This window comes from Benincasa hispida, chromosome 9, assembly GCF_009727055.1.
Source record: "Benincasa hispida cultivar B227 chromosome 9, ASM972705v1, whole genome shotgun sequence".
Taxonomy (NCBI): Eukaryota; Viridiplantae; Streptophyta; class Magnoliopsida; order Cucurbitales; family Cucurbitaceae; genus Benincasa; species Benincasa hispida.
Genome location: NC_052357.1, coordinates 42,105,713 through 42,119,104, shown reverse-complemented (window position 1 = coordinate 42,119,104; position 13,392 = coordinate 42,105,713).

Genomic DNA, 13,392 nt, shown 5'->3' with positions numbered 1-13,392 from the left:
TCTGAAGGAGAACGTGACGGAGTTTGAATTGGTTTACAACAAAGATGACGAACACGGAGCTTGCGGTGGTGAGTTCGGTTGGCCAGTTGGGTTTGACGGTGTTGTTCCATGTGCAAAATTTCTGATAATGTGAAACCCCATTGGCCGATTCCTCAATTTATTAAGCCAAATTTCCTCCCACTTTGGTGATTGTTCCGACGGTCGGATCTGTTGGACAAATCAGTGAAGGTGGAAGAGAAGAAGATTGTGGCGGACGTGAATCCGATGAGGCATAGAAGAAAACCCAGATTGGGGACCGTCGTGGAGCTTCTTAGAGTGACAGAACATTTGATTTTTATTCTCAGTGGTTTATTAGTGGCTTGAAGAAGAAAAAATGATGGGATGAGAGGAAAGAGAGAGAAAATGAACGATAAAATTGATTTTTTTTTTAAAAAATCCAATTGTGTCGACTTTTCCATCTAAGTTTACATTTATTTATTTATTTATTTTGCCAAGCTAGTTTTAAGACCATTTTGATGAGTAGGGAATACTTTTAAGTTCTCATAAAAATAATCAAAATTAAACATTAAAAAGTATACCGAAAAAAATGGAATAATCATCAAAATACGGGGGATCAATATGATATTTTAACCTATTATTTTTTAAAAGATTAAATTGAATTTATAACATAACATACTGTATTTCTAAATGTTTTTATCTTTATTTAATATAGTTCTGCATTTTAAATTTTAAAATTCAAATTTTGGATACAATGAAAATATAAAAATGTTGTTTTCAAAATTTTCATTGTTTGAATCATAGAATCTGAAAATAGTTTCCAAAAACATAATTTGGTTTGTCTGCCAAACACATCGTCGATGAACTCAGTGAACTTGTAAACATATAAGACAGAATCCAGACTACGAACCAAACAGACCCTAAACTTTTCGTGAGCATCAACATGGTAATTTGGGTTTGGTTTGGGTTTCAAGTTCAAGACAAGTTTGACAGTAGACTCCACTGCATGCTCAAGGTTGCTGTCGTCGTAGTCCGTTCTAGGTTCAAGTAGCATAATCTGGGACGAGATGTGAAAGTTTGGTATTAGAACAATAAGATTCTACAAGGCATGAATGGTGAATGGATGTTAACTATATGTAGTCAGAGAGGTGCATAGTATCATAGGAACATGATGAGTCGTGGCGGCAACAAATGTTTTGGGTATAAGAAATTGAAACTCAATGAATTACTGGTAGGTAAAATTGACTAGATCAAGATATGATTGGAAAGACAAGACATGCAAGAGAAGAGTAAGATGTATAGGTGACATAGAAAAACAATGTAAGTGAGGGAATGGGATTGGTTGCCAGAAGAAGAAACATTATTGGTAGCAAGTTATGGAAAAGAGAAATAATGTGGGTGCATTCTTTATATACTTGTGAATGGTTGATATGGCAAATATGGATTAGGAGACTGTCAGTTATATGGAGTTCTAGAATCAAGACACTAGAGCAAAAATTTGGCATTTAAATTGAATATTACAATTTATGTTATGTACTTACTAGATGAAATGAATTTTAAGGACAAAATTCTTCAAAAGGGGGCAATAACTTGTAAGAACCAATTTAATATTTAGTAAGGAGTAAAAAAAAGAAAAAAGAAAAAAAGAGGGAAAAGTGGAATTGGGAAACAAGGGCAAAAAGGGATTTTTACAAAAGATGAAAGATATAATAGTCATTTAGTATAATGTATTAGGAAAAGAAAAGAATTGAGTACCTCCAATTCAAGCCACATGGGTGTGGGGGATTTTGTGAAAATTTCCAAGTTTTTATTTTGGGTATTTTCTCTTGTTTTTAGTTGAAATTTATTATGGTTTTGAGGGAAAAATGATGGAAGGTGACAAGTTTGAAATTGTTTTTTTCTTTTTTTCTTTTTTTTTTTTTTCTAGGGCTTAAAGGATTGGATGGAAAGAATGACTTACAACTAATTCAACAGGTTAAATAGAGAATAATTTGGGAAAAAAATAAAAGAAAGAAAGAGAGAGCAAAGCTTGAAACCCAAGGAAGAAAGGTAAGAGAAAGAAGGTGGAAGAAAGGAAGGAAGAAATAAGAAGGGGTGATTAAAGAGAATAAATAAAATTATGGGAAAATTTTAGAAGTACAAAAGTGAAGGTGAAATTGATGGGTGAGAGATTGTGAATGGCGAGGCTCAACGTGAAGAATGAACCTTGGGGAAAAAAAGTGTATAGGAGAGAGATAAATGGGATGATTTAAATTTTTGTATTTGATCAATTGAGAGGTCAAATGAGTAATTCTATATATGGTTATTGAATTAATATTCTAGGATAATCAGAAGGGGGAATAACGAACAACCCGATGTGTGATTGATAGTAATTCAAATTCTGTGAGTGGTTTATTTTACAAATGTTTTATTATTTAGCTAATTGTTATAAAATTTAACAGTGATGTAAGAGTACTCTCATATGATTTTCATATAAAGTTTATGAATTTCATGGTTTATATTCAAGAATAATTATCAAAATTTATTTTGTAAAGTTGAAGATAATTGTCAAGATTTCGAAGTAAAATCACGTTTTTAGCAAGATCTTATGTTTTAAAGTATTTCAGAGAAAATATGTTTCAAGTGAATTTCTAGATTTATGAAATTTCGTTCAAAAGCACGATTGTGGTTTTAGAACGATTTTACGAGATATGTGAAAACATGATTTTTAGAAATGACGAATTTTATGTATAAGTTTGAAGTGGTTTTCAAACTACTAGATCGTTGTACCCATAGTGATTTCCCACTCTACACAACAAGAATGTTTCCGTAGTGTAGCCATGATATACATGAGGTCTTTGGGACCTACTTCGGCACACACATAGGCTTTGGACCGTCTATCAAGGTGCACCTTTTGAGAGCTGCTCTGCATGCACGTATGACCATATTTTTTTTGCCATTTACCTTGAGATTACTTGGTGAATAGTATGACCACGTTTGCTCTACTATGTATTTTGAGCTTGCTCGATATATAGTAGGACCATGTTTCTCTGCTATATACGTCGAGTTACTATATACCATGTAAGGGGACAAGTTTGGTGAAGGTTTCTACATGTTCATATTCACGTTTGGAAGAGAATGCTCATGATTTTATTTATGTGATAATTCCCAAGTTTCTGAATTGTTCATGTTTTACATCGATTTATAGTTTATGCTTATGATTACAAAAATATATTTACGATATTCTATATGCATTAACTCTCTCAAGTTTTTGAATTGCACATGTTTTAAATCAATTTACAAAATTTTTATTTCTATTTAGTATGATTATTGTTTCCTCACGTTATTTTCCTATAAAATTTCACCACTCACTGGTTGTTTTTAGCTCAACCTTTTCAAAACGTTTTTCTCCAGTAGGTTGCTCTTGAGTTTCAATAGGGATTTGTGGACTAGAAGCTGCCACCCGACTCATCAGTTTGTTGCGACATGTAGGTAAACAAGGTATTTAATTCAAGTAAACTTTCAAGTTTGAGGCAAGTTTGATAATAGACTCCACTGCATGTTTGGGATTGCTGTTGTCACAGCCTGTCCTAGGTTTAAGTAGAGTAATCTAGGGCTGAGTGTGATAGTGTACATGAGATAGAATATCATGTGTGTAGTCTGCTCACAGAATGTTGTTTATGCTAGTACAACTGTGGTTAAATTATAAGGTTTAATAATTGACTGATTCATGCTAGTATTGATGGTAACTGTTTGCTTTTTTATCGAGTGGTATACTTTTTATGATTGATATGCGTGCTCCTTGGGTTCACACTTATTACTGTTTTATATTCCTTCAGATTCACTCCTACGATTGATATATGTTCCTTCGGGTTCATACCTATGATTGTCTTGTATTATTCGGGTTCACTCCTACGACTGATATGTGTTCCTTTAGATTCACACCTGAGACTGTTTTGTGTTCCTTTGGGTTCACTCCTATGACTGATATGTGTTCCTTCAGGATCACGTTTACGACTGATTTGTGATCTTCCGAGATCAGCATGACTGATATGCTATAGGATGTACACTGTTGCCTAGATAGGAAGGTTAACATGTTACCTAGAGGGCCCAGTAGTAGGTCACTTACTGAGTATTTCATACTTTTCCAGGTAAAGGCAAAGAATGTTACAGGCGCATGGTGAAGAGATCTGTTGAAGGTTCCATATGGGAATAGTGCTAAGGCTTCCGCTCAGTGTCAAGTTTTTAAAAGATTTTGAATGTGTTTTCATAGAACGATTGAGCTTGGAGATTTGACATTTAAATGTTTGGTTTTGTTTAAATTTTTTTTAGGGATCCCGAACCAAATCTTATTTTTGTTATTTATGTATTTAGAAAATTATTATTTACATTAATATTGTCAACTGATTTTTACATTAAAATTTGCATGATTGGTAGTAATGACCCATTTAAAGATCTCAAAAAGTCAGTTCGTTACAATTGGTATCAGAACGTAGGGTTAATGGTTCTATAGATTGACTTACAATGTAGGTTTAGAATGTCTTTATGGCCTATCAACGGATTCCTTGTCATCGCCAGATACATCTTACTAATTAAAATTTTTATGAAAAGATTGATATGAAAGTATGTGCTTTTTTGAATGCATGGGTTATTTTCTATTGCTTGTTTAGCATGTTGATAAGGATAGCATGAGATAGTTTTTCAGTTATGGCTTAATCAGAAAAGGGGGGAGGGGAGGGGGGAAAGGGGTTAGAGAGCCATTCGACGTTAGTTTAGCTCTTCGAAGGACATTAAAAAAAATTAAATGTTTTAAGTTGAAACGTACTAAGCCCATGTATTATGTTTGCAAAAAAAGAAAGGAAAGGTCACATTTAAGCTGGTAACGAAGATTTTCCAACATAGAATACACTATGAGTTTGCATTGTGATTTTATTGTGGATAATGTAAAGACATTGTGATTTTATTGTGGATAATGGATACATGGGCGCATAATGGAAGTCGTACTAATGTAAAACACATGTCGTGCATGAAATTAAGATTGTTGATAGATGGAGGAAAAAAAGGATTTGAGAGGTTAAGGACTTTTAAAGAATCAAATTCAAGATGCTTCAAGGGTATTTGAGTTTTGTCTATGTCGTTATTGCGATGAAAAGACTTAAATTTAATTAGTTGCACTAAGAGGAAAGAGTATTTGGAGTTTAAAAACAAAGTCGACTTTTGGAGAGGACCCTTCTAAAGTTTGAAGTTTGGAATGGAACTGTAAATCATGAAAAATTATAGACTACATGTCTTGGTATAGAGATTATACTTCACTTGGAAAATAAAAAGAACATCTTAAATTTTGCAACGTCAACAAAGATAAGTGCGAAGAAAACAATAGTAATTAAGAAAAGTTTTAATATTTTGAGAAGATAAAGGAAGTCAATATTTTGGAATCAAGAACATAAGTTTGGTTTGACTTTCTAAGTTAAGGGTTGGATATTTACGAGTGTTTGAGTTTGACTTCAATTGTCTTTGCTTTAAAAATTTGGGGATGTTATTTAAATGGAGAGAAGGGGTAGATCTTTACATGCAATAAAAGTTTGAAACACTTATTCACTTAGATTGATGAGGCAATTCGAAAGCAAGAGGAAAAAGTAAGGACTAAGTATCAAAAGTTTTTCTAGAGTTTGAACTTTCGAGGACAAAAGTTCTAAAGGTAGGAAGAATATAACATCCCAAAATTTTAGGTGAATTTAAGTTGAATACTTTAAGTTATTGAGTTTGTTTTCCATTAATTTTGGTTTTTGGAACCAAAATTTAGATATTTGAAGAAGATATTTAATTTAAATTAATTTGATAAGATAATTAATTTAAATTGATTGGCAAAAGGATTTGGGATTTAAATTAGAAAAAATGGAATTTGGAGTCTTGATAGATTTGAAATTTAAAAAAGGAAAAGGAGGAACTTGTGGTTTAAATTCACTAAAGAGCCAAAAACTTATGCTCGAATTGTGTAATGATGTTACCCTGAGATAAATTATGCGTCCAATTGTAGCTATATTATGCATTCAGCTATGTGTTTGTCATAAGTTTTCTTATATTAAGTCCAAGTATAAACAGGATATAATTTTCTCGGTGAGAACTGAGGTTGAACTTAGGGACTCATTTACTAAAATGTTTGTGTGGTTAATGTGTTTGTGGTGAGAGCTAATTAAATTACAATGAAGGAAAAGAAATTAAAGACATGTCATCATGAACTTATGCGATGAAATTAACTAAGCAAGCGATGAGAAACTTAAGAATGATCTCGAGAATTTTAAGAAAGAAGCATCTTTAGCTTGTAGTGGAAAATGAATGGAGAAATTAGGGATGGGGGAAGTCAATTCTAAGTTCCTAAATCTAAAATCAAGAGTAATCCAGGCTCTCTAACATCTGTTCACCGCACACCTCTTGTGGCTAGCTACATTTGTCATATCTCTATAACACATGAATGATGTTATGTTAAACATAAGGTTTTTGGGACCGTTGCCGGAGACTCAACAACTAATTTTTTTTGTGTGTTTTTGCAGGCACCCCTTCAATCTAAGGTGTATTTTTAGCTTGAGTGACCAAGCTACAAAAAGTATATCAGTGAGGGCACCACACCTGAATTTGATATTAACCTAGAGATTGAACGAATATTCCGTCGCAAAGCTGGAAACAATAGAAACCAAAGAAAGAACCAACCTAGGAATATGACCAACAATAAAAACAATGACCCTTAACGGGGGAATGGTCTACACAGACAGGTGCAGCAGAACCCAATCCTACTAGCTAATGACCGTAATATACCAATGCAGAATTATGCAGCTCCAAAGTTGTATGATTATTCTATGAGCATCATGCGGTCAATAATTGATGAGAATGCTCGATTCGAGATGAAGCTAATAATGTTGCAAATGATCTAAACCGCAGGATAGTTTAGATGGGTTCCTGGAGAAGATCCTCCCGCCCATCTAACCAGCTTTGTGGAGATGTGCAACACATTCACTATTCCTAGGATTATACTAAAAGATCAGCCTCTCTTTTTTTCCTTACACTCTCAAAGATGAGGTAAAGCAATGGGCCTATTCCTTGGAACCAAATGAAATCGTTTCATGGGACTAGCTTGTTCAGAGATTTATGTAGAAATTCTTTCCACCTACCATCAACGTAAGGAGGCGGTGAGACATTGTTACCTTTGAACAGAAAGATTCTGAGACCTTGAGTGATGCATAGGCCAGATTTAAGCGCCTAGTTTGTAATTGCCCGCATAACAACATACCTGACTGCATCCAAATGGAAATTTTCTATAGTAGACTAAATCGAGCTTCATAATTAGTAGCCGACACATCCGTTGCGGGTGGGCTTATGGACAAGAGATATACAGTAGCCAAGGAAATTCTAGACAGGATCTTAAAGAACACTGATGAATGGGTACATGATGGGTATCGCAACAAGAATTGTGATAAATGCAAGATGAATGGTGCATTGATTGAGTCACAAGTGGTGAGCCCATTAGTCGCCCAGATGACTATAGTCACTTCCCTCCTAAAGTCGATGGCTATTAACCAAGGTGCTTTGAGTGCAAACTCTACTCAACTTAAAGCACTGAATTAGGTCGTTGTTATAAGTTGCGTGCAGTACGGGGAGCCTCACTCTTATGAAGTATGCTTGCACACACTCAGGTCGTTTATTCAATTCACAACAACCCATTCAGCAAGACATACAACCCGAGTTGGAGGAATCATCCCAATTTCTCTTGGGAAGGAAATTAGCAACAGCTTAAGTAGTAAAATGCACCTCCACAACAAGCACATAGACATAACCCCTCAGGATTCCCTCAGTGTAGTCAAGGCCATCAACTTGCCCATAACAGCCCACAACATGCATCAAGTTCTAATGCATCCTCATCCTTAGAGCTGCTTCTGAAAAAATATCTTCAAAAGAATGATGCGTTGATCTAGAGCCAAATGTTATCGATTCGAAATTTAGAAGTTCAGGTAGGGAAAATTGCCAGCAAATTGAAAAAATAGACCATCAGGCACCCTACCGAGTAACACTAAAGCCCCTCACAGTAATGGCAAGGAGCAAGGTCAAGCAGTGACATTGTGAAGTGGAAGAACATTGGTTAACTCGGCAACAAACTCTCGAGACTCTGAAAATTTGACATCTCTTGCTGTAGCAGTACTAGAAATTTTGACTCCTACATTTCAAATCGATTCCACAAATTCTGAACCAACTGATAATCTTTCCAGTGATACTACGCATGATTTCAACAGACCACCAATAACACTAAATTCTTCAGACAAAGATGCCTTTGCATTATACAATCTAGAATCCTCGTCGTAAGATCATGTTGCAGCGAAGGAGAAAAACAAAGTAAGTAAAGTCTTGCCTGCATCGCCATCATTCCTCAATAGGCTAAGAAAGAAAGATGACAACCAACAGTTCAAGAGATTTCTAGACGTCCTTAAGTAGCTTTATATCAACATTCCCTTGGTAGAAGCTCTTGAACAGATGCCCAGTTATGTAAAATTTCTGAAAGATATATTATCAAATAACCAAAGGTCGATTGAATTTGAAATAGTTGTGTTGACTCAAGAGTGTAGTGCGTTGTTTAAAAACACCATCCCCGCAAAGATGAAGGACACAGGAAGTTTTACTTTACCCCGTTCAATTGGAGTAATGGATGTTGGCCATGCATTATGCGACCTTGGTGCAAGCGTCAACTTGATGTCGCTATCAATCTTCAAGAAGATGGGAATCGGTGAGGCTAGACCCACTACTGTAAACCTGCAGGTGGCGGATAGAACCATAACGTATCCAGAGGGGAAGATTGATGATGTGCTTGTTAAAGTTGGCAGGTTTATCTTCCCCGCAGACTTCATTACTTTGGATTATGAGGCTGACACAGACATCCCAATCATCCTAGGATGCCCATTCTTAGCAACGGAAAATGCATTGATTGATGTGGAAAGAGGAGAGTTGACCATCTGCATTGATGATCAGTAAGTGAAATTCAATGTGTTCAACGCATTGAGATTTTCAGATGAATTAGAAACTTGTCAGTGCATAGATGACATGGGGATGAGTTGCTGGGAAATGTGTGAAGAAGAACTGAAAGAAGAAGAAGAATTAGGGATGGAAGAGGTTGTCCACGTCGTAACTACATCTAACTTGAGCTTTCAACCCCTGAACTGGGATAGACGTGAATTAGCAAGAATTAAGCTATCATTGGAAAAGCTCTCTAAGCTCAAGGCCTTACCTGCACACCTCAAATATGCCTATCTTGGAGATAATGACACTCTACAGTCATATCTCCTTTGCGTTAAGCATGATGATGAGGTGTCCCTATTGCAGATCCTGAAGAAATATACGAAGGCCATAGGATGGACACTAGCAGACATTTAGGGGATCAATCCCTTGTACTACATGAAGAAAATCGGAAACGAGATTTCCTTGACCAGCGGAAGCAAGACTATTCCAAATTACAATCATGAATCAACAATACATTTACAGTAGTCTTCAAAACAAACGGTTATACAATTATACAGTGAAATTACACATGAATAAACTCAAATGCATAGAAAGAAAAACTCTATGCACATCGGCAGAAACGTCTCCATGCTCCCTTGCGCCTCTTATCGAACGAACAACAGCAACCACGAATGCTCGATCTACACGACCGCAACACAGCACGAAAACTTCGCACTCGTCCTCAACGATCTCCCCGGTCACGATCTCCTTCGCAACAGCGAACGGCCTCAGAAAACCTCGACGATGTCGAGTGTGAGTCAGACACCACCAACAAGGCGGCCTTGGTATTCTTGGTGTGATTAATTTAGAGGGTGGGCTCTGTTTGGACTTGGTATGAGGCAGAACAACGGGGAAATAACGATCACGTACACGATTGGGCAAGTGGGAGAAGTGAAGACCTATCGTATAGGTCGATGCCCAATCATTTAGATAAAACTATAGCGATCGTCTAGCAAAAGCTATTGTGATTGTTTAGTTCAATTTGTCGCCTACAAACTCTACACTATCGTTTACCTTGGCCAGCAATCGTCTAGCAACACTATGTGATCATTTAGTAAACACTGCACGATCATTTAGCTTGCACCTACACGATCGTTTAGCTCGTCCAGCCGTCGTTTAGTAAATCTGTATTTACTTGACGACTTACGTGAGTTTCTTTTCGTCGGAGAGAAAACTCAAAATTCTTTTTCAAACTTTTGATTTTTTTTTTTTAAAAAAATAGGAAACCACTTTCTTTTTTAAACTTACGATTACTATGATCCAATAACCCACTACTTTGGTTTATTTCAAAAAAAGGTATTAATTATCTTATAATTAATATTATTAAATATAATGATAACTAATTTATATACTATTATTTATAACCTATAGTTTTTAATATTTCATCTCATGAAACATATAAACCATAGTTTTTTCTATTCTTTGATACTTAATGTAAATTTCATTTACATCAATCCTCCACTAGATGTATCTTACACATTATACTGATTTATCATTTAATCAAAATACTCTTATCAATTTGAACTTTCAAATCAAACACCAGAATTGATCTTCAACAGAATCAAGCTACCAATGGGACCTCATGGATCTATAGCTCAAAGCTCCAACGGTACGTGAATAACTGACTAAACTTTTTAGTCACAAGATCCACATCCGTTAACTGTCAGGCACTGCACTAAAGACTGACAGCTGAACTCTCCTCACTACAGATATATTATGTGTCCATCTTAACCAATCAACAGTGCGACAACCCTTCACAGATCGCTCGTAAGTACAGTTGGGCACTAACCGTTATGCCCTGTAGTTATATCTGTCTCCTTAAGTACCACTGACCCTCTAATGAACATAAGTCATAGTCCTACTATGACTGAGTCTTCTCTTCCAAAGAGAAGCTGTGGTCACTATGTTTCAATCCCCGGAATCAGCCCTTAAGGGAGCAATCTCTTTACTTATCCCTGCTTGGGAAAGAAGTGAATTCCATCTTGTGGATTGAGTTCCCAACTCCCAGATCAGATAAGTCCCAAAAAGGTAGGCATGTTTTGAGTTGGCAATCTGGCCACTTCACCTATACTAATCAAAGGACGCCCTCAAAGGCAGAAGTTCATAACACTCAGGATTGAGGTCGTGTCACTATGGTCGTTTAGGTGAGATGCAAGTCTTAGTATCAACGGCGTTATATACAGAGTCTAGTCATCTCGTGGTCAGGTCTTATACAAACTTTTTGTATAGGACACCCCCGCTCCACGTCTCCACACGAATGGTCAGGATCAACCATATGTAGTAGTTTACAACACTTGTAAACCTCTACAAAGCGGGTCGTATCCGTAGTGTCACCAAGATCAGGTATCCCACCTTAATTCTTATACTACAGGCCGATTTAGGTTATCACTTAAGACATGATCCACTTGTATATCACATATACATGCTTAAGTTCACATGAGATAACCAAGAAGTTTTGTTTATTGAATATAAGTAAATACCAGAATTAAATAACACTTATTTTATTCATTGAACAATGTGTACCTTTACAAAACAAAGAGACTCCGAAAGAATTAGGACATCAATCCCATCACTACATGAACAAGATTAGGTTTCAAGAGGGAAAAGAAGGCTCGGTTGAGAGGCAACGTAGGTTAAACCCTACCATGCGAGAAATGGTGAAAAGGGAGATAATCAAATGGCTCGACATAAGAGCATTTATCCTATCTCCGACAATAGCTGGGTGAGCTTAGTTCGATGTGTGCCCAAGAAATGAGGAATGATAGTTATCACAAATAGAAACAATAAGTTGATCCCTACCAGAACTTTCACTGGTTGGTGCATCTGCATGGATTACCGCAAACTAAACCAGGTGACCAAAAAGGATCATTTACCTCTACCATTCATCGATCAAATGCTAGATAGATTGACTTTTGCTTTTTGGACAGGTACTATGGGTATAACTAGATAGCCATAGTGCTTGAAGACCAAGAGAAGACCACCTTCACCTATCCCTTTGGCACATTTGCCTTTCGACGCATGCCCTTCAAGCTCTACAATGCGCTAGGGACGTTCCAACGTTATATGATGGCGATATTCTCTGAATTCCTTGGAAGTCTTTATGGATGACTTCTCTATATTTGGTAAATCATATAGTGCCTGCCTTACTAACTTATAAAATGTGTTGAAAAAGTGTGAAGAAACCAACCTGATTCTCAATTGGGAGAAGTGCCACTTCATGGTTATTGAGGTCATAGTGTTGGGCTACAAGATTTTCAAGGCGGGCCTAGAGGCGGATCAGGAAAAAATCGATGTGATTGCTAAACTACCAGCATCGGTGAGTGTGAAAACTTTAAGATTCTTTTTTAGCCATGCATGATTTTATAGGAGATTCATCAAGGGATTCTCCCAAATTGCCCAACCTTTAAGTGCACTTGTTGAGGTGGACATGCCTTATAATTTTAATGATGTTTGCATTCATGCGTTCAACACGTTAAGGGATGTGTTAATCTCTACACCCATCTTGGTGGCGCCAAATTAGACGCAACCATTTGAACTCATGTGTGATGTGAGCAACTACGCAGTCGGAGCATTGTTAGATCAGCGCAAAGACATTATCCTTCATCTTATCTTCTATGCCAATAAGACCCTTAATGATGTCCAAGAGAACTCAAAACCACAAAAAAGGAAATATTGGTCGTGGTATTTGTTGTAGATAAATTCATACTATACTTGGTGGGCTCTAAGGTAGTCATATATACCGATCATTCTACGATCAAGTATTTGATGAAAAAGAAGGATGCTAAACCCAGGCTGATCAGGTGGGTGCTGCTGGTTGAAGAATTTGACTTAAAAATCAAAGATAGAAAGGGGACAGAGAATCAGGTTGCAAACTACTTGCCATGGTTGGAGGACACGAAAATTAAGAGAAAGGAAAAGAAGATTGAGGACTGCTTCCCACATGAAAAACTAACGAGTCTAAACGCAAAGGAACCATGGTATGCTGACGTAGTCAATTACCTAGTATGCAACTAGATGCTAGAGGATTCCAATTGTAAGTAAAGGAAAATGTTCATGCGGTGAGTTTTGATCACGTTCAAAGGATGGGGAACATATCAAACAAGAACGAGATGCCAATGACTTCAATCTTAGAAGTGAAGTTGCTTGACATATGAGGAATTGATTTCATTGGTCCTTTCCCTCCCTCTACTAGACATAAGTATATTTTGGTTGCAATTGACTATGTCTCCAAGTGGGTGGAAGTCATCTCCCTTGTTGGGGTTAATGCCCTAAATCTGTAGGGTTCTATAGTTTGTAATTGTATTGTACAAACATCTTATTTATTTAATAAAATATATGATGTTTTATTCGACATTTAGTTGCATTAATCTACAAACC